We start from the raw sequence: 22589 nt of genomic DNA, 5'->3' as shown, positions 1-22589 counted from the left end.
GGTGGGCTGGTGCTTCAGGTGTTCTTATTGGTGGCTGAGGTGGTGTAGTGGGGCCAGGCACCACCATGATGCTATCTACCTGCTGGGCCACACTATACCCATGGCGTGGTGCAGTGGGCCAGGCACCACCATGATGCTATCTACCTGCTGGGCCACACTATACTCACTGTGTGGTGCAGTGGACTAGGCACCACCATGATGCTATCTACCTGCTGGGCCACACTATACCCATGGTGTGGTGCAGTGGGGCCAGGCACCACCATGATGCCATCTACCTGCTGGGCCACACTATACCCACAGTGTGGTGGATGGACCATGATGCAGAGCACCAGAGAGAGAGAGAGAGAGAGAGAGAGAGAGAGAGAGAGAGAGAGAGAGAGAGAGAGAGAGAGAGAGGGAGATTACATGTAATATTTAGCACCGGACTAATGCATCGCCACATATTTCAATACACACTCCATAATTCAGACTGATACCCTCCTCTTTTTCATTCTTTCAGTTCGTATTAACAGAGGATGTGCTACATCCGGACGTATTATTTTTCTATCATTTATACAATACCATAAAAAAAGCCAAAGATAAAGTAGGTCAGGTGTAGTATGGAGCTGAATATATATATACCAATGCATTACTCTTGGAGGTGACCCTTGATGATAATGATATCATGTGCACCATATCATTCGACCTTCTAGCGCACGATTATAATTGCTTCCAGCCAGCGTGCAAAAGAACTGTAGCATCAAACTGGTAGCGAAACAACACATCAGTGAACGATGCGTCAGAGAGCTTAAGAAAGGAAGTAAAAGTTGTCATTCCATCTTTATTGTCAATCATAAAGCGTATATAACTCTAGAAACAGATAGATGCTTCCTATTTGCTACGTACGGATGAGAGCAAAGGGCTTGAAGATCACAAGTATGTTCTTTATCAGAAAAAGAGAATATTACTCAAAGGTGCGTCTTTTTTTTCTTTACCATCCATGAACACCAGATCCTTATATACTTTCCAGTCACTACTAGACACTAACCCTCGGCCCAGACTGGTTGGCGAGTCAGCCAGGCCTGTGGTCACATACACAACCACAGGTTAACGACCAGGTAATTAGTCTTCGCTAAGTAAGACATTACAAATAGTGGTAGGTGATTATTCATAGAACAGCTGTGATAAAGAGGGTCGCATTACAATAAATCATTGAGGCGACCAGAGACGTGGATCCAAGAGGTGTAGTTATGTGAGTAATGAGAGGGTGAATGAGGCGACCAGAGACACGGATCCAAGAGGTGTAGTTATGTGAGTCATGAGAGGGTGAATGAGGCGACCAGAGACACGGATCCAAGAGGTGTAGTTATGTGAGTCATGAGAGGGTGAATGAGGCGACCAGAGACACGGATCCAAGAGGTGTAGTTATGTGAGTCATGAGAGGGTGAATGAGGCGACCAGAGACATGGATCCAAGAGGTGTAGTTATGTGAGTCATGAGAGGGTGAATATCAGATGGGCAAGTAATGCGACCATGAGAGGAGGTGTGGAGTGATGACCAGGATTATGACGACATGAATATATTGATCCCTGAGTGAGACACACACACACACACACACACACACACATGCTCGGCAGGCTTCGGCTCAGATGTGTGTGTGTGTGTGTGTGTGTGTGTGTGTGTGTGTGTGTGTGTATGTGTGTGTGTGTCCAGGAATAAAGACATGGTACATATATATAAGGTTAAAAAAACAGGGTAGCATGAGTGTAAATTTCTGCCGTTACCAGGATTCGAACCTATGCCCTCGATCCCAGGCGGCTCTTAAATGCGTCATGGTCAGCAACGCTAACCACTACACCACGGAGGTCCATGAAGCAATAAAAAGTATTCAGTGGTTGGAAATGTATTAACACAATCAAACACTTGTTCAAATTCCTTTTATCATCTCGTCATTTAATATGAGTTATCACTGTGCGTTCTCATTAACGTAAGACGTATATAATATTTGTTCCTGTCTTTGCACAGCTTTGCCCCTTAGGGCGTCCACCTACCACAAAGAACCGGTTTGCATACCGACAGTTTCTTTTATGAATGTTGTGGAGGATGAAAAGTTGTCCTGCCCAAGGCGTCTTCCAACTCGGGAAAGTGCCACTGGACCCAGAGGATAACTTCCCCAGACCACGAGGGTACTCTTGCCCTCTTCTTACTTTTGCATTAGGCCAGGAGTGTTCTTCACTACTGCCCCGTGTATTCAGAGGGAAAAAAAATACTTAAACGTAAAATTCTTGTCGTCATCGAAGATGGGGGGGGGGGGAGAGAGAGAGAGAGAGAGAGAGAGAGAGAGAGAGAGAGAGAGAGAGAGAGAGAGAGAGAGAGAGAGAGAGAGAGGGGGCGACCCTAACTTTTTTTCAAATTAATGTTCAGTTTTCTACCTTTATCTCTCTAGTATGTTCCAGGATAATTCTCTGCTGGACATTATGCTCTAAAAAGAAAAAAATAAAATTGGTTATTATAGCCATATCCTTAAGATTTTCGTTTACCCTACGTGACGATTAATGTGTGCTAATTCAAGCAAAACTCTACCCAAATTGTTTTCCAATGAACTGTTAAGCAAGGACATTGTACAAGTCCATAAAACATTGGCCATAACCTGAGGAACGCTTCGGAGGTATGAAACTAGTGAGAGACTCGTAACCTGCAGGGATGGTAGGTAGACCTGAAGAAATTAGGGGTTAACAAGAGAGCAAAAGCTGATGGCATTGGTGGATAAGAAGAAGAATCAATAAATCTGGGGAGAACTGGGACCAATGGTACTTCTGGTTGAGATCAGGGACCACGACCAGTGATGGCTGCTGGGAGATCAGAGACCAGTTGGACTGCAGGAAAGGTCAGAGACCACGGCCACCGAGACTACTGGGAGACCAGGGATGAGTGGAACTGCTGGGAGATCAGAGATCACGACCAGTGGGATTAATAAATCAATGGGAGATCGACTGCTATGGGAGATCGACTGCTAGGACTGCTAGGAGGCCCAAGGACCACCAGGGATGGTTGGAAACTGAGAACCGGATTACGAGGTAGCACAACAAACAACGGAGCTGGATGGAGGCAGGCCAGGGAGCAACCCGGCTCACTTGGGAAAACGGATGACCTCCAATCTCTTTTGGGCTGGAGGGAGGTAGTAGACGATCAGTGGCGGTTGATAGACGGAGCAAGACACTAACTATAGGAACCAGATGAAGCCGAAGGGACTTCCGCACCACCTCACGATCCCCCAAGCCAGTCATCTGAGAGAAATGAAGACGCCGCCTTTTAAGAATGTCTTCATTTTAACGCCTGATGTGGGCTGTTGGACGTGAGGGGAGCCGTTCCCGCCTCATCAAAATTCTCCTGATGGTGCAGGTAAGAACATTCACAACAGTCCTCACCTCTCTGAACCCTCCCGCTGCGCCTGGGACCATAATGTGACGACGTGTTCAGGGGAAAATCTTACTGTTTTTGTCTTGTTTTTTGGCTTTATTACTGTTTACACACACATACACACACACACACACACACACACACACACACACACACACACACACACACATGACTCTGAAAGGATAGATATGAACAAAATTAGATGCCTAAGCAATGACTCAGTGCATCTTCAATGCATGATACACACTCTCTGTGTCTTGCCTGAATATATCAACTAATTCTCTTTAAAAGAGCTTTTACGCTAATTAGGTAATTAGTCTCCTCCTTAATCTGTTGGTTTCCAGGGAAACGGATTAACTAATCAGCTAGAGAAAAGCATGTCTGAGTAGTAATCTAATTCTCATTAACAGGATATAACTCCATGTCATCAAGTTAAGCGGATCAGAAAGAAATGTCTTAAGAGGGATGATTCGCTGTCCTTAACGTGTCCTCTCTCCTGCTGAGCAGCCACATTGTCAACCATTTATACACCAGCAACACCCATTATGAGCCACCGGTCACCCACCTGTGTCAAAATATATTCCCAACAGTCCCCCCCCCAAGAAAACCTGTTGAATTGTCAACCAGCTGTGCTGAAAGATGGACTAGTTGGCAGCAGGATCAACCAGTCAACCAGTCAACCAGATCTACCAATCATCACCCACACCACAACATCTACCAGTCATCATCCACACCACAACATCCACCAGTCATCACCCACACCACAACATCCACCAGTCATCATCCATACCACAACATCCACCAGTCATCACCCACACCACAACATCTAGTAGTCATCAAATACCATCAACTTTCTAAGGCAAGCCTTATTGACCCACAAGCCAGGATTAATCATTTCTAATTACCTGAAGTAATTGTCCTCAGCTCCGTAATTACCTGAAGTAATTGTCCTCAGCTCCGTAATTACCTGAAGTAATTGTCCTCAGCTCCGTAATCATACCGAGTAAGGAAGAGGAAACTGCTTCCTGTGGGTGGGAAAGATGGACAAATGTTTTGTTTTTCCTCTGGTTCGGTAATTAAGTGTGTTTGAGAGTTAATTGTCATTGCTCCTTATGACAATGTACCGAAGGTTTGAGATCCTAAAACCCAAATTAGCCCAGCATAGCTTGCGAATGGAGATAAGTGAACAGATACTAATCACATTAGCAAAATTTATTCTAATCAACACCGGAGTCTTTGTTTGATTAATCTGTCGCAGGCGAGGTACCACCAGGGGATTATGGAGGTGTGAGCACTACAAGCTGTGATGAGAGAGAGAGAGAGAGAGAGAGAGAGAGAGAGAGAGAGAGAGAGAGAGAGAGAGAGAGAGAGAGAGAGAGAGAGAGAGAGATTGTGGTTGTGGGTGGGGATGAGCATGTCTCCCGTCACCACCACATGGTGTAGGGTGTGTGCTGGTGAGTTTGGGGATGGACGTCATCATTTAGACTTGGTGTCTGTACCAGTGTCATGTCTTGCGTGTCATCATGTTGCTAGCCATCAGGGGATGGAACACAGCAGGGATGGAACACTACAGGATAAGGAACAACACAACAGGGCAAGGAACAGCACAGTGGGGCAAGGCACAACACAGTGGGACAGAGGATACAACACAGTGAGGCAGAGGGCAACACAGCAGGCCAGGTTATGCAAAGCCCCTCAATAATTACAAATCCCTTAAGGGACCAACTGTCATAAGGTTAGTGTGGTGCAGTCAAAGTGTTGCCTTACACGACGCCCTTTGTAACCTGAGCAGAGACCCTTCTGCTGGGTAGGGTGTCACACAGCTCTGTGTAACGAAGACCATCCTCCCACAATCTGGTGGCTGGGGCTGTGGTGCTGCTCGTAGCCCCCCACAGCCGTCTGAGAGATTGTTCCAGTTAATAAAGGACAGGAGGGAGAGATGTCGGATGCTGGGATTACGGGAGATAAAGAGATATCGGGGCAGCGGGAGGCGGTGGTGGGTTAGAGAGAGAGAGAGAGAGAGAGAGAGAGAGAGAGAGAGAGAGAGAGAGAGAGAGAGAGAGAGAGAGAGAGAGAGAGCCTGGGTACTGGGCTGAAGGGAAATATGAGGTAATTACATAAGGTAATTTACCTTAATGACAGCGGGTGAGAGGCGTAATGAAGGAACCAGCGTGTACAGGCGTGGGGCCGTTCACTGTCCGACGCAGTTCGCGGTATAACGTAAGTGGTGTGGTGGTTACCGTTGCTGACCATGATTCACACACAGGCCCTCCCGAGTTCGAATCCCAGGTGAGGCAGTTGGCTCATAGGCGATCCACTCGTCCATCATTCTTAGCGGGACTAATTGATAATTTACAAATGGATACTTGGCTATGGCTGACCACAGTGATCAAGAAACTTCTACAGGAGAACGGGAAGAGGAGGAGGAGGAGGAGGAGGAGAGACTCGAATGTACTGAAGCATCCACAAAACTGAGTAAGATCTGGTGTTCGAGACTCAGGAGTAAATGTAAAGAGAGAAAGATAGGATGCAGGGGATTGTTAGGGTGTCAGAGAGAGAGAGAGAGAGAGAGAGAGAGAGAGAGAGAGAGAGAGAGAGAGAGAGAGAGAGAGAGAGAGAGAGAGAAGAAGAAGAAGAAGCTTCATGTCTCAGAGACAAGGGAGGAGGCGCTGGCTAAAGACCCGAGGTTATCCTTCAGGTACACAACGAGTGGGACTACACATTTAGGATGAATGTGGTCAGATCCTCAGCCCATAACGACTCCACCCTGGAGATAGTGCTAGAACTCGGGATCTTTGGCATCCAAAGTCAGCCGTCTAACCACACACGGCCAAGGTATCCACTTGAGGAAAATATGATTCAGTGTATTCATCAGGAGTAAACTTTTGCTACTTCTCAGAAGACATGATTTGATAAGTTATATCAAGTAGTTATTTCGCTGAAGATATATAGCTCAATGGCGTCTGTATATTCCAGTAACTTCCATATGAACACAGTAAATGCCTACATGTCTTTATGACCTCAGTTTTCTAAGGAGCTGCCAAGGTAATGTGTCAAAATGATACTGAATACTTTATGAGATTTTGAAGTATGAAATGGCTCTATACACAGAGTTCCTTTAAAGGTTTCATTCAGTTGATGTTGTGCTCATTTGCTTTACCTGAGCCACATTATATATATATATATATATATATATATATATATATATATATATATATATATATATATATATATATATATATATATGATAAAGTTTACAAGTGTTCTATCCCACTAAAGTTCATGAACTGAACGAAAAAGTGAATGTAGGTTAGGAAAGGGAATGTTCCCCACATGCCTTACCTCCTCGCCAACAATGATACAAGTTTAATGAGCGTGGGTTAAACTTGCCAACGTACCAGGAATCAACGCTTACTAATGCAGGAGACATTGGAGCAAAACCCCGTCAACAGCACTAGCAGTGAAAACTCACAAGGACGGCTAACACCGAACGAGAATCTAGATGTATCACCACCTGCAGTAGGAGCCAACTGGGACGGGAAATACTGACCATGAACCTAGCAGGACCACCTGCGGTAAGAACCCACTGCCAGAGAAAACACCGACGAAGAACTTACCAGTGCCACCAGTGGTGAGTACCCACTGCCACTGGCCACGTGATGAAGAAATCTACGAGGAGCAGAGGAGCCATGCGTCACCATACGGGTCGTAGAGAGTATGGAGCAGGAGTAGAGAGTATGGGCCAGGTGCAGGAGCCTGCTGGTGCTAGAGGTGGGTGTGAGGGGCAGCAACATCCAGGGGACCCCCTACTGGCTGCCTAGATTAGCAATCTTCATCATTATATTTCCCGGTTACTATCGCCCAGGGCCTAGCAGAGGCTTCCTGTGTCTTCTTACACAGGATAATTACCTGGAAATTACGTTTTGTAATGACTGCGTGTGTGTTGGGTCCCCCTGGCGCGGCAGATGATGGTTAGGTGGTGTTTAGGGTTAAGGGCTAATGGGCAGAGAAGGGCTGGTAGGTCTGGTGAGGGTTGGTGGATGAGAGAACTATCGACTGGTGAAATCAGAGGTGTCCATTTCTGTGGACAGACCCGTAGCTTACATGCCTAATGAAACTAACTGGTGCTAGTATGTTACTGTAGTGATTATTTACTTAATCATTACTTGGAAAAGGATGACGAAAGTTGTAAATGTAAGGTGAACCGAAACCCATTCTTCGTGTTTTATAAAGAATTGGTTCCCTTCTGTGGTCATTCTTGGTTTCCTCATTCACACAGAGAATTTATTTGCTGAGACCTCCATATTCCCGCCTCACTGTTGAATCTTAAAGTGAAGCTTTTAATCAGGGAAATACTCAACAATTATCCTGTCAGGATTTTAATCTCAATTCTCGAGTTTAGCAGAAATATACAGAAAAATAGAAAGATAGAATATCTGTCTCTCCTTTCTCTCTTGAGAAGGGGGGGACGTACCACCTGGTGGCGTTGAGGGTGTGTTGGTGGAGCAGATGATGTTGTCGACGTGAGGCGAGTGTGTAGTATGGTTGACGAAGGTCATACCAGTGTTGGAGGCTGAGTAGGTTGATCCGCACGGGGCTGGTGATGTGCTCACATACCCACGTATCGTGAGGACGAATCTGGGCACACAAATACCCTAAATTGCAAGTTACCACCAAACATTAATGACTAGAGACGCTTCACCCGTTCCCTAGACTTAATATTCCGTCGACGATGAACAATTTCGACACGGAAGTATCGGTTTCCGAAGCTCTGCTACATCCCAAAAGCTGAGCATGGTTAGATAGTGACCATAAATTGCATCTCTGGGAAAGGTAATTCCTGTACCTCTCTCTCTCTCTCTCTCTCTCTCTCTCTCTCTCTCTCTCTCTCTCTCTCTCTCTCTCTCTCTCTCTCTCTCTCTCTCTCTCTCTTGTTCCGTAGACTTTATGCACGTATGCACGTTAAGATTTGATGCGAAATAAAATGACATGAAACAGTATTGTTAAAGTATTCCACAATACAAAATATACACAAGTTCGGAAAAAAAATTGCTATAGTTCCTTTACTCTTTTCCCTTCGTTACTCCTTGATGATTGACGAACGTATGAAAACAAGTTCAATACGGCCTCCGCAATAGACCAGCTCCCATCATCGAACTCAATGTCAAAAAATATTCATTTAGATATTCATGCTTTACACAATGCAGCTTTTCTGTAATGGACTAGGAACTTAGGATATTACTACCACTACTACTACTGTCCTTCAGGATATCACCGTCATGGACCATCCTGTCTCATGTTGTCTGTATTTCCATGTATCCCCGTATTTTCTTTTTATTTGCCTGAGATGGCACGGGTAACTGAGGCCCTAATCAAGGCCATCTCATTAACGATATATACATCTATATATACGTACCCTTGCCTAATCCAGGTACCCATTTTACCGATCAGTTCATAAGGCTGGATGAACAGCTGAGTTAACTGTGGACCGACTTTGGCAACCAAGAGTCGAATCTATGCCCTCGACCCTCGTAAGATTCCTATTAACCTGCATTTACACAATTATTGTTTGTACAGACCTGTATGCAAGCTACACTACCATGGCTTCTGAAAACCTATGTGTGTACACACTCTGGAGCGGACAGTAAAACCTGTATAACTCTTGGTTATTGTTGCTCTCTGAGCATTGAATGACCTGACCATGTCATTGCAATTAGGAATCCATCAGACCTCGGGTGAATCATCATCCACACGGTCCTGCGACCAGTGTCTGACACACCATATTGGCGGGTTACCTCCACGACTGTGTAAAACAAATCTGGTTGAGCTAAGAGATGCTCTTTTCTTCTCATAAGGGGAGGGGAATCGCCGAAGAAAAGGATTCCTCTGTCATGGGCGACATTTTATGAGATCGAGTTCTCCTGTTTGAAGAAGACTTTAATGGGTGAAGTGGAAATATGAAGAGGTCGTCCCTAAGTTCCTCAAGATAAAAAGGGGATGTTATCCATTTCGCTTGTATTATATACAAGCGTTATAACAACGATTTAACGTAACGTGATTGTAAGGTCCTGTGGAGTGAGATTTCTTGTTGATCATATGGCTCAAGGGATGATGCAGTTTATAATATTCAACCTTCGCACGGCAAGTAATTGAGATCTTTGTGGCTTTTGATCAAAATAGTAGTAATTGGACAGTGAGGGCCTTGCCTTGTCGTGTTCTCAGTTTTATGTTCCCGCGGGACACATCACGATCCATTTCTCTGATGAGTCTCCAACATTTCTAGGAATATAGTCACATCTTCGCCTTGTGATGGGCAACTAGCACGGCGAAGGGAAACTCCTACGAGAATCATGTCGTAATTCTAAGAGATAAGTGTGAGTTATGAGTCAAGCGTGTCTAGGTTTCCCTTTGGGTCTACCTACATATCTAGGGTCAATTCTCAGGCAAATAATTGATGAATATTGAGTGTGCTGGGAGGCATGGAAGGACACAGTATTGGTGCCTGTGTAACATTAAGGATGCCTCCTACCTGCTCATAACATGCCACCTGCACAGCATTGAGGGACATGGTCACATGTAACATAAAAATGGTCGCAGCAACAGTAACAGCGACCACAGTAACAGCGGCAGTAACAAAACCTGCAACGATAGAAACAGTAGTGATATCACTTGTAACAGATGCAGCAGTGACTTTACTGGTACAGCAGCAACAGCAGCACGGAAGTAGCAGTGACAGCAGCAGCAGCAGCAACAGCGACATCAAGGATAAGCACCACCATCACGGAATGTTGTACACTGATACTCCCTCTCTTCTCTACCCTCACACTGGACTTCTCCTGACCCCTGACAGACGCCCTCTATCTACGCCCTTACCTTCCTCTACACCCTCACCTCCCTCTACACCCTCACCACCCTTCCTGGACTCATATCAACCCCTGCTATCCACATTTACACTCCCTGCAAGCTATACTTACCCTCCCTGCTACCTAAACTCACACGCCTTACCACCACCACACCCTGTTGAGTGTTCTCCTGCCGACTACATCCTCTGCCCACGCAGTTCCCAGCCTGTTCTCTGCTGCCAACATATCTGCCAACATCTTCCTGCTATCCTATTGAAATACACATCTCTGCAGATGGTACATGAGACTAGTAGTAATGTACCCTGATGTACCATTCCTCGGTACTTTAGACCAATCATGTTGCCTCCTGTAACCTAATAACACAACCGTGCCTCCTCACGACACCACAGATTTGTGGCATGGGACAAGGGATTCAGCATTCTTTACATGGTACACAAGATCAAAGGTGCGGAACCAGTTGTACCATCTCGTAGCAAATCACACCAGCAGCAGATCGGCAACAAGAAGTAAAGATGCTCTCCATGGTACACCTGATTTGTGGTACCGCATATATGCTCACGATACAGAGGACCACTTGTACCACACTCTGCAGTATACTTAGGCTAAACACACCAAACCAGTGGTACGTTATTCTACTGTACCTTTCCGTGATGAAGGGAACAATGACTATGTACCATAGCGTCTCGCCCTACATTTCCCGACTGTACCGGTATGAAAGAATTCTTTATCTTTATGTTAACTCCCTCTGGTACCCTAGTCCACTCGAACCCCACTCTGCTGTATGTACCCTAATATTTGTGATGATACATCCTCCTGTAACGTCACGCTACATCAGGTCAGATGACTCATGGTCCAAGCTAGTGGCTCTATGGGTCAAAGTCCTCGAGGTATGTAGACGAGGTACAGTCATTATCATCTTGACTGTTGCCTTCAAATATTAACTGTTGACATTTTGAGATATCTCAAGTGTCCTTTAGTCTGGCGGGCCTTCTGATAGCTAAATGATGGCCTGCAGACATAGATAATAGTTTAACCACTCTCGCTAAAGTTCATGGAGCGACCGAGCAAACCCTGAAATCAAATTTGCATAATTAATCCCCTCGCCCAGAGGAGCGAATCCACGTACTACCTAGCAGTCATGTCAGTGCACCACACCTTTTACCGGCACTGGTGTTCCATTGCAAGTGTAGAGTGCATACGTCAGTGAACTGGACATCCACATTGGTCTACTATACTTCACCTGTTGGTGTCTCTGCTCTCCCAGGGCTTCTTAACAGCCTCCAGACGGAGGCGGAACTGAAGACGTCAACATAGTTGCGTGGCTGTTGATAGTGTGTTGGTGAAGCCTCCCTCTCTGCTCCGACTGCAGGATCCCGCTCACACTGAGCTAAGGAGGAGGAGGAGGAGGAGGAGGAGGAGATCTGCGTCCTGATGTGTATCTGTTGTTGCCGCTGCTGCTGCGCTGCTGTTGCTTCTGCTACTGTTGTTACTACTGTTGTTGCTGCTGCTACAGCTGCTATCGCTGCTGATGTATCCGCTTCTACTGCTACTGATGCTGCTCTGCTACTGGTACTGCTGTGGCTGGTGCTACTGCTGGTTCTGCTGCTGCTGTTATTGCTGCTATTACTACTTCTGCTGCCACTATCACTTCTACCACATCTGCTACTACCACTACTTCACCTCTCCATCAAACAGCTAGGAGTGGCTAACTACAGCCAACGAGCAATATAATGTGCTGTGTTTCCTGATGGCCGACATTTACCAACTATAACTTATTCTATCGCTTAACCTCGAAGTGATATGTCGACTCTGGTTCATGAAAGGATAACTTTGACTCCACTGTATCATATGGTATATTTCCAGGTGATTTTTAGTTGACGTCATTTACAAAATACAGATGATCTATGCTGTGTCCACTCTCCATCTACCTCCTCCTTCAAATGGTCCACCACCTCCTCCTCCTCCTGAACCACCACACCCTCCACATGATCCACCACACCCTCCACAAGATCCAACGTCCTCATCATAATACATCTCGACCTCCAAGTGAACCATTTTGTCCTTCACATGATCAGATTCGTCAGCCACTTACTCCACGCCCCCTTCCCAACAATACACCTTGTCCAACACCAGTCCTTTCTAGTCCTCCACATCATCCACTTCGTCCTCCACTTCCAAAAAGTGGATCATCACTGAAATGCGTACTTCAGCTCACAGCATTCATCAATTCTTTTTTCTTTTTCTTTATTGATATGGCTTTCACAGTCTACCTGTATCATTAAGCTGTCAGTAAAGTATTCTGTCGAGTGAATAACTGAATATTGTTTGTTACACTTCAGACAGAGAGTTGCCGACTATGTCTTCCACACTCTCTAGTGTCCTGGCAGGATCATTACGGGTTTGTAGACAAGTTGGAGGCTACTGCCTTAGGAATTCGCTGCGGTTATGGCTGGTAAAAGCAAATCTGTCTCCATTGTTAACGTAGTACTCCTAAAACAGCAAGGAAGCGACTGTAACTGTGTGAGCGTCATTGGTCTTATTGTGGTGCAGTGTATAAAGAGACGCGAAGGCATCACCACAAATGGTGTTTGTTGACACTGTGGTGTTGTGTGTCTATGGAGATATAAAGACATCACCACAATGGTGTCTTGTTCACACTGTGGTGTAGTGTGTCTATGTAGACATAAACGCATCACCACAGTGGTGTCTGAAACATCTCTTCAATATCCTAGGATGTGTCTTGTGACATTCTCTCAGCGTTATGAGACACACTGGACAAAATAATACTGTAATCTGAAATTGAGAAGAAAGTACAAAAACTTTAAGCACGACGGCACGACCCATGAGCACGAAGGGACGACCTTAGAGCACGAAAGTACGACTTTTGCTATTGAAGAAGGAACTGTCTCATATCTTTTCGTGCTCATCAGCAAATACTGAGATCATGCGCATCTCTGTGAAACTACTGCACACACACACACACACACACACACACACACACCCATATATCATTCATCAACCTATTAGTTATCATATATTTTCATAAGTGGATGATGATTTGAAACAGGGTCGTTACTACCATTATGATTATCATATATTACCATAGGCTTACAGGGGAGACGCATGATTGAACCGCTCCATATACTGCCAAGTGGCCACACAAACAAACGGAGAACACAAGCTTGGTCGTAAAACGCAGCGACTTGACAAAATATCGTCGAATACTTTTTCCACTGTATGTGTGTGTGTGTGTGTGTGTGTGTGTGTGCTCTTCAAAGGTTCGTATGAAGGATTAATGAGTCTGGGAATGGATTAATCATATGGTAGTGTGCGTCTCAGTAATCCTTTTGTGAGAGACATATGAAATGAGCATCTCTCTGTACTGATATGGAATTCTACACTCACGCATAATGATATATACCATACTCTTACATGACATTCGTCCTAATGCAAGACTCATTACATCTGTCGGCAATCAGTACACTTCCCAGATTAATTCACTTTAGAAATCCCAAATCCACCTTTGTACTGGCGATTCTTGGAACTTTTCTCAACCTGTGATAAAACATGTAATTCACTTGGTGTGTGGGGGAGTTAATACTGACACTTGCAGGAGTTCTTAAAGATCAGTGAATGAATCATTCAGTAGTACCTGACGTGGAGGCAAATGTGTGTCCTCGATGCATCAAGCCTTGGTCCATCACGATCAAGACAGCCAAACGTAAATGGATAATCCATGCTGGTAAGTATTCGAGTGGGGTTACCTCCGTCTGCTTGCTGTTCCGTGTGCCTTTCTTCCTTACGTGATATGGACACTAGTGATACTGTTCCTCCATCGCCTGGTTTCCCTTAGAGCCAATGAGCTCACAAGTGCAAGCAGAGTATGTGTGTGTGTGTGTGTGTTGTGTGTGTGTGTGTGTGTGTGTGTGTGTGTGTGTGTGTGTGTTTTATCTTTCTTTTGCACACACAATAGTGAGGGAGTCGGCAGGAGTTTGTGGCAGTCACCCCTTCCCCCCCCCAACACAAAGCCGGAAATGGAATTTCACCTCCACTTATACCTGAGTTACATATTTCACTACCAGTGTTAGCAGTGCTGAAGTCCATTTCTGGTCTTACTTGGGTAAAGGCCACTGTTAGATGAGTCAAAGTCTATCACTAGTGTCAGCAAAATGAGGCGTATTACTGCTAGCACCTGTGTTAGTGGCCATGGAAGATGACAGCAAAGTTAGTAGCTGTTGCAAGATCTGTATATATTTCATACATCATATCAGCAAATGTAGTGTGACAGAATTAGGTCTGACTTGGCTGTGTTCGGTTTTGTTCAGAGTTAGAACTTGAAGATTATTTTGTATATTGAATGTTTTGAGTCACCGAATAAAGTAAAACTTCAACAACTTCAATCAGGCAACATTAGGTGGCTGAAGACTTCTTTAACTTTCGCATTATTGGTTTATGAGATAATTTGTTTCCCAACTTCCACCAGTTTTGGTAATAACAACAACAGCAGCCACCATTTCTCTCCCCTTCACCCACTGGTTTCTCCACGATGAAGACATCATATTATCACAGAGCCACTGTTGCCACTGGCTACGTCAGATAAACGCGTTTAAAACTCAGTAAACCTTCCTCCACATAGAAGACCCCATTTCCAAAATCCTAATACAATCCACCCTTTTTTTCCCCCTGAGGCTCGACCGATAATGTGATTTTCATACGTAATTCATCTCAGTGGTGTCGCGTCCCTCTCTATCAGGTGGCAGGCCGTCCAAACGTGTTGGAAACCAAACATAAGATCACTTCAGTGTGCCAGTAAATAGTCATAAGTTTTAGGGAATGGTTCGTGTTGACACAGCTTTCATCTCATTTCGTGGTTATCGCTGAGCAAATAACGTTAAAGGCTGACTGACAGGGGTCTGGGTGAACTGCGAGGGGAAGTAAATTTGTTGCTCAGTCGACTGTACTACATTGATCGGCTTGCTAAGTGTGGCATGAACGTCAGCTTATGCCGTTCTTCTTCCCCTGTTATCTAGCGCAGGATGGTTCATCCAGTGAGGGAGAGCCGTGAGCACGACGGTACGATCCATGGGTATGGTATCAAGGCCTTTGTCCCATCATTATACACAGGGTCGTACCCTCGTGCCCCCAGAGGCAAGTGTCTTCATCTTAAGCCCCAACTGGAGGGAGAGATGGTAGTGATGTGTAAGGATACCACACGGCTCCACAGGGAGGAGATGTGGGTCGCTATATGCTAACCTCAGTGGCTTACCTCGTCAAATGCCGTGTCCATATTTGTTACTCTCACGAGTTAATCAATTGGGTTTGCGCTGAGAGAGAGAAAGAGAGGGAGAGAGAGAGAGAGAGAGAGAGAGAGAGAGAGAGAGAGAGAGAGAGAGAGAGAGAGAGAGAGAGAGAGAGAGAGAGAGACGATGAGTCTACTTAACGACCCCTCGGTGGCATTGTGGTTAGCGTCGCCGACTCGGATTCACCCACTGACTCCACCGGGTTCGAACCCTGGAGTCTCTTAGATACCTGGGAAGTGAACATGACGGCGGATGCAATTATTGGGGAGGAAGTGAACCATAGGGCGGATGAGGGAGGGTTAAATACCCAGGACGCATGAAGGAGTGTGTGGAAGGAGAGGGTCAAAGATAGGTATTTCTGATGGTGTGTATGATAGGTATTTCTGATGGTGTGTATGATAGGTATTTCTGATGGTGTGTATGATAGGTATTTCTGATGGTGTGTATGATAGGTATTTCTGATGGTGTGTATGATAGTCCCGATGATGTTGTCTGGGTGCGAACCTTGTGCTCTAAAGGCATAAGAACGGAGGAGGGTCGATGTGTTGAGAATGAGATGCCTGGGGATATTATGTGATGTGAGGAGGGCTAATTGCGTAAGGAAAGACAGTGTATGTGTGGTAGTAACCCGTTCGCCGTTTCCTGCGTGGTGGGGGTATCGCCAGGACCTTACTCACTTCTGCAATATAAAAGTAGACGTTACTTTGAAATGACCATAGATCTTTTGTACTGATCTTTTCATGTAATTCGTATTTTTTTTTTTTTTTAGTGATTACATGAAGCGTATTCAATCTATTTCACCTCATTTGCAAGCCATTAATCAAGCAATAGAAAACGATAATCTATAGTGGATCATCGTCATTTTCATTTCAGCACAGTTTACACATTATCTTCTTAGTGCAGAGGCCTTATCAAGGAAGACCTATACATCAACTTTAATTCAACTGAGCTTCTTTAGAATGACTATATTTTCTCTCTTACAACTCCGACATCTTTTGGGGGTATTTCATTTTTCACTCTGGTATAATCTAATATTGTCATAGTTCTAAAGAAAACCCGATGGTGATCTCACGTATACAGAGGAATGTAAATAAAGTTTAATATGATTTAGAAACTTCTGGACACTCTTCAAGAGCATCTCTACATTAGCTATTCCAGGGACCTGAAATTTATTTAGCTCCTCCCGAGGCATTGTGATGTAGTACGAGAACCTCACCTTCAGGAGGGCTGAGCTCTTCGGGGGATGAGCGAGAGGTGAGTGATCCGGTCTGATAGATCCAACCCAACCCTGGATCACAAGCTGCTGCCTCCAGCAATGTAAAGTGTTTACCCCCATCCTCTACCACGTAGCAATACTTCCCAATAACTCTCGTAAAAAGAAATGAAATGAAAAGACTTTGACCATCCCTATTGAAATGGACGACCCCTATATCACATCTTGAAGGATAGGGGATTATTTCTTTTTTCTTTTGAATGTATGACAGTATCAAATGTTTCGTCTCGTCGTAGAGAACATGGTGTCCCTGGCGTTACAGTCGTACAAGTGACATTCAAATGGCTCGTCGCCAGCTGAGCCCTTTGCTATGGACCACAATGAGGTTGATGGTGAAGTTAGGATGGATTCGAAGACAAGGTTCAAGAAGCATAATCAATAAATGGGAAGTAAACTATAGAGAGGTTAAAGTCATCAAGGGTGAACTTCTAGAATATAGAATCTAACACCAGCTTCATTGGCGAGATTATGCTATTGAGCATATCTGTAAGGGCTTAACGACAGCAGGATTAACGTCTTCAAAGCTTAGGTGGCTCATGCTTCTCATTAGAAGGTTACTTTCCGCTGCAAAGTAGATACTTAATTTAACAAATTCATTGAAGCTTAGATTAACGTGGAGAAATGGAAAATAAAGAGATCAATGGATAAAGCTTGAACGAAATTGAGGATAAACTAGTATTCGATGAACGAGACATTAGGTTCGCACCAGAATCGAAAAGACAACAGATGAACGAAGTCACTTAAGGTAATTTTGTCAAAGGTTTTGATTTAATGATCCCGGGAGAAGGTCTTGATATCCTTTGGGTACATCATCTGTCTATGAGGACATCATCTGTCTATGGGGACATCATCTGTCTATGGGGACATCATCTGTCTATGGGGACATCATCTGTCTATGGGTACATCATCTGTCTATGGGGACATCATCTGTCTATGGGGATATCATCTGTCTATGTGGACATCATCTGTCTATGTGGACATCATCTGTCTATGGGGACATCATCTGTCTATGGGGACATCATCTGTCTATCTGGACACCATCTGTCTATGGGGACATCATCTGTCTATGGGGACATCATCTGTCTATGGGGACACCATCTGTCTATGGGGACATCATCTGTCTATCTGGTCATCATCTGTCTATGGGGACATCATCTGTCTATCTGGACATCATCTGTCTATGGGGACATCATCTGTCTATCTGGACATCATCTGTCTATGGGGACGTCATCTGTCTATGGGGACACCATCTGTCTATGGGGACATCATCTGTCTATCTGGACATCATCTGTCTATGGGGACATCATCTGTCTATCTGGACATCATCTGTCTATGGGGACATCATCTGTCTATCTGGACATCATCTGTCTATGGGGACATCATCTGTCTATCTGGACATCATCTGTCTATGGGGACATCATCTGTCTATCTGGACATCATCTGTCTATGGGGACATCATCTGTCTATCTGGACATCATCTGTCTATGGGGACATCATCTGTCTATCTGGACATCATCTGTCTATGGGGACATCATCTGTCTATCTGGACATCATCTGTCTATGGGGACATCATCTGTCTATCTGGACATCATCTGTCTATGGGGACATCATCTGTCTATCTGGACATCATCTGTCTATGGGGACATCATCTGTCTATCTGGACATCATCTGTCTATGGGGACATCATCTGTCTATCTGGACATCATCTGTCTATGGGGACATCATCTGTCTATCTGGTCATCATCTGTCTATGGGGACATCATCTGTCTATCTGGGCATCATCTGTCTATGGGGACATCATCTGTCTATGGGGACATCATCTGTCTATGGGGACATCATCTGTCTATGGGGACATCATCTGTCTATCTGGACATCATCTGTCTATCTGGACATCATCTGTCTATGGGGACGTCATCTGTCTATCTGGACATCATCTGGCAGGAGCGATAAAGAACGCTGGCATCAGAGAGTTTTCCCGACACCAAGACTCCTAATCCGTCTGCGGGTAGTAACGGCTTGGAATAATAACATACTGTCCATTGTATTAACATTGGCTACGAGTATGTCCACTTTATTTTGAGTTGCTTCCTCCCGGTTCCCCACCCCACTCACAGTAAATTTAGGAAGGGTCGATCGATAGATACTCGCTGTGCGCAAACTCCCCCGAGAATATAATCAATTTCCGCTTTTTATCTCAGTAATTGAGCAAAGCTTCCATATAGTCCACTCACAACTACTCACCTATTGTGTTTTGATTGAAAACGAATGTGGAATATTTGACATCCCGAATCGTGGGATTTCACATGAAAATATCGACGTACATGGATTAGTTCTAAACTGTGAAAAAATATAACACATTATATTGTCATATTAGATCAAATTTCATGAGATATGTTTGTTGTTAAAATAGATTTTGCCTCTCAGAAAAACAGCTGCTGAATCTATCTTGGACTTTTTTCTTCCAGTATTTCCACTGGTCACACATAACCACAGGCCACTGTGACACATCGGTCAGCGTTGCTGGTCTTGTGTGTGTGTGTGTGTGTGTGTGTGTGTGTGTGTGTGTGTGTGTGTGTGTGTGTGTGTGTGTGTGTGTATACATACATAGGAATAAAGATTTGGTACATACATACAAGGTTAAGAGACGGGGCAACACGATTGTAAATATACAACACGCAGAAGTAACCACAGGAGTGTGTAGAGCAGAAAGAAACCCCTTCAACCAATGGTATACAGTAACTACATTATCCTGGTGGTATTTATTCCCACGATAAGACTCGCATGTCTTGTTTTGCCTCCATCATCGCCGATGTGCAAAGTAGGCTAAACCTCTTCCCTCATACTAGTGATCACACAAAATGCCTCATGTTGCCTTTCGCACTGAGGGTCGTGGAGAGACTTTGAGAGGCGTACAGGCAGGCGCCTGGAGCACTCACCCCCACGAGCCAGTCATCAGCCTCCATCGCTGGACGGAGCTGCTGAGGGTTCACAGCCTGTGTCTGTACCCTTGTTGTAATCCCTACACATGTTAGTATGGGCTCAGGAGACTAGACCCACACAAATATATACCAGAGCCTGAAACAGATGGTCCTGGGCAGGCTGGGCCGCGCCCGCTGCGTCGTTGTATGATAATCCTAAATAACAGATGTGCTTCCATTAGCCAGAATTTAAGCCTGTGTCTGCTGGTACATGATTCAACTCCCCTAATCTACTTTCATTTGTTAGATATGTTGAACATAGCTATTGCCTCATACCTTATCTATCATTCTTAGATCATTTGTACAATCAACAGTCATTCATAGGTTTTCATTTTCTCTTCTCTTTTGACAACACAGTGATTCGCATGTGAGTCTTAATATAAATGTTTCCTTTCCTTTCGAAAGACTAGCTCGTAGCCAAACCAACACATGATTTTTCTGCTCAGTGTAACTGACAGCAGTATAGGTCAGGTTAATTCTCATTTCTCATCCCATACCAGACCAGTTTCACCACAATTGGCTTCAGTTCACTTCTGTCTTCATTACTATGTCATGAGCATCTGGTCTCAGGGAACGAGGAAGCTGTAGTACAGCTGATGAAAATCTTATGTGCCAGTGAGTCTTGTCCACTTCAACGCCATCCACCATTCCTTCATCCCTGTTGAATATTTAACTGTCACTACTTATTCTTGGAATGGATCTCTTCATTACCAGCCACGTCTTACCAGTGAACCTGTCCGCTCCCTCTTGGATAAACCATGAAGGATGAAAAGTCACATAAAGTAAGCAAGCCACATGAATTACTTAATGATGACACAAACACACACACACACACACACACACACACACACACACACACACACACACCACACACACACCACACACACACACACAACACACACATACACACACACACACAACACACACATACACACACACACACTCACACACACAAAGAATGTACAGAAGTTTAGAAAGCTGTATAATGGTAGAGAATGTTCAACAGATTAGCCCTTACGACTGTCAAACTCCTTCTGTGTACAGTACAAATAGGTTATTACAAATAGTTGATGACGTAATTGGTCATCAGACCCATAAAACATACATTGCTTCAAAATGTTTAGAGAATCTTACCTTAACAGAAATGCTATTGATCCCAAAAGTATTGTCCTCTTACACTTGGGCGGAGAGCAACAAAGCTTTCAGTTCATGAGCGGAGTAATCTTAGCTTAATCTTTCCATTATACTCCTTTTATACCGTGATATTGCTGCTGCTGTAACGCTGGACGACATGATTCCGTGTCTCCAAGTGAACATATAACTAACTTTAGACAATCATGTCCCATCCCAGCAAGGTCTGCCACATTCCTTGTTTTACATTCTATGTCTGAAGCGGTTCGGCTGCTCTCCAACACCTTCTTCTCAACAAAGCACCTGTCTGGGTCGTATTCCTCCTCTAAACCTGAGAGCCTTTACTCTAAAATTGTCTCCAGTCATTAATGAGATGTCAGGGTCTTCCTGATCCTCTGTATCTCTCCTTACTTCGTGGAGCTTTGTGAATAGACAGACCATAAGGAAGAGGGCTGATCCTTCGTCTTTAACTAGATTAATATTTGCTTTATTGATAGGTGTTCAGTAGATAGCTCACTCTGGTAAACTCTAGAGTTATTGACTATCTAAACTAATGTCTCCACCACTTTGAAGGATATGAATCACTGTTAGAGGTAGCATAGTTTCTCTCTGACGGTCCAGCTGCTTTTTGACCTTTCCTTCTCGTCTCCAACATACCCTCAACCTCTTGACAACTTTATCAGATGTTCTTCTCGTCGTCATTGTCATATCAAGTACTTTTGTCAAAGCCTGGCATCAGACACCACCTCTATTCAGACTTTCCTTAGTTTCCTCTATCCTAACATACTCGTCTCTTAACGACTATGAATTTTGCTACGCTGTTCAGACTTTATAATCTAATTCCCACTGGATTAGCCATGATCTCATTTTCTGTAAGGATTCGTTTATACTCCCGTGATGTTATCAGAAGGTAATGACAAAAACGAATGACAATAGCTATCAGAGGCGTTAGCTGTGCTCCACTTGTCTCTTCCAACCTTATCTATAGACCACTGCCCTTGTTCCTTCCAGTCACAAATGAACCACAGACCTTGGCAGAATAGAACACCGCGTCATTTAGTTCCACCTAAAGGCCAAATTAATTTTTAACCATAAAACAAAGCTCTGCCACTTCCCACTTTCAGCATTAGTCCAAAAGCCGCTCTCCCATGCATTAACATCAACTATTTTAGAAAAAAAAATGATCATAAACCGAGATCCTAGCTAGGTGAACGCATCCCTAAACTTACTTTTACTGTTATACTTTTATAAGTAAAAAGTAAGCCTGCAACTCCCCATTTCACCAAAGCTTCCGCGCCATCGTTGAAACATCTAGGTGACTGTAGTGCACTTGCATGGGAACTTTTCCCCTCACAATTATTTCACGAACGTGGAAAAGAATATTACCGATACACAGTCCAAATCTCTGCACGTCTGGGGAGGGTGATCAATTTCATGATCTTTTCATAAGGGAATCATGACTTTCAAGGGATATTCTCTTTGCATGACGATATTCCAAATATTTTTCGTAAACAACCGGATTGAATATCTGTTCTTGTTACAGTTCTGGTATACACAGTGTCAATATTGATGATATTGTTGATCTTTGAAGGTAAATCTAAATACCACTCGTCAGATTATAAAGTTCCTTCTACATTACAGTGTA

The sequence above is a fragment of the Panulirus ornatus genome, chromosome 35 (assembly GCF_036320965.1).
Source record: "Panulirus ornatus isolate Po-2019 chromosome 35, ASM3632096v1, whole genome shotgun sequence".
NCBI lineage: Eukaryota > Metazoa > Arthropoda > Malacostraca > Decapoda > Palinuridae > Panulirus > Panulirus ornatus.
The sequence above is the reverse complement of the archived record's forward strand: the minus strand, read 5'-3'. Positions refer to the sequence as shown.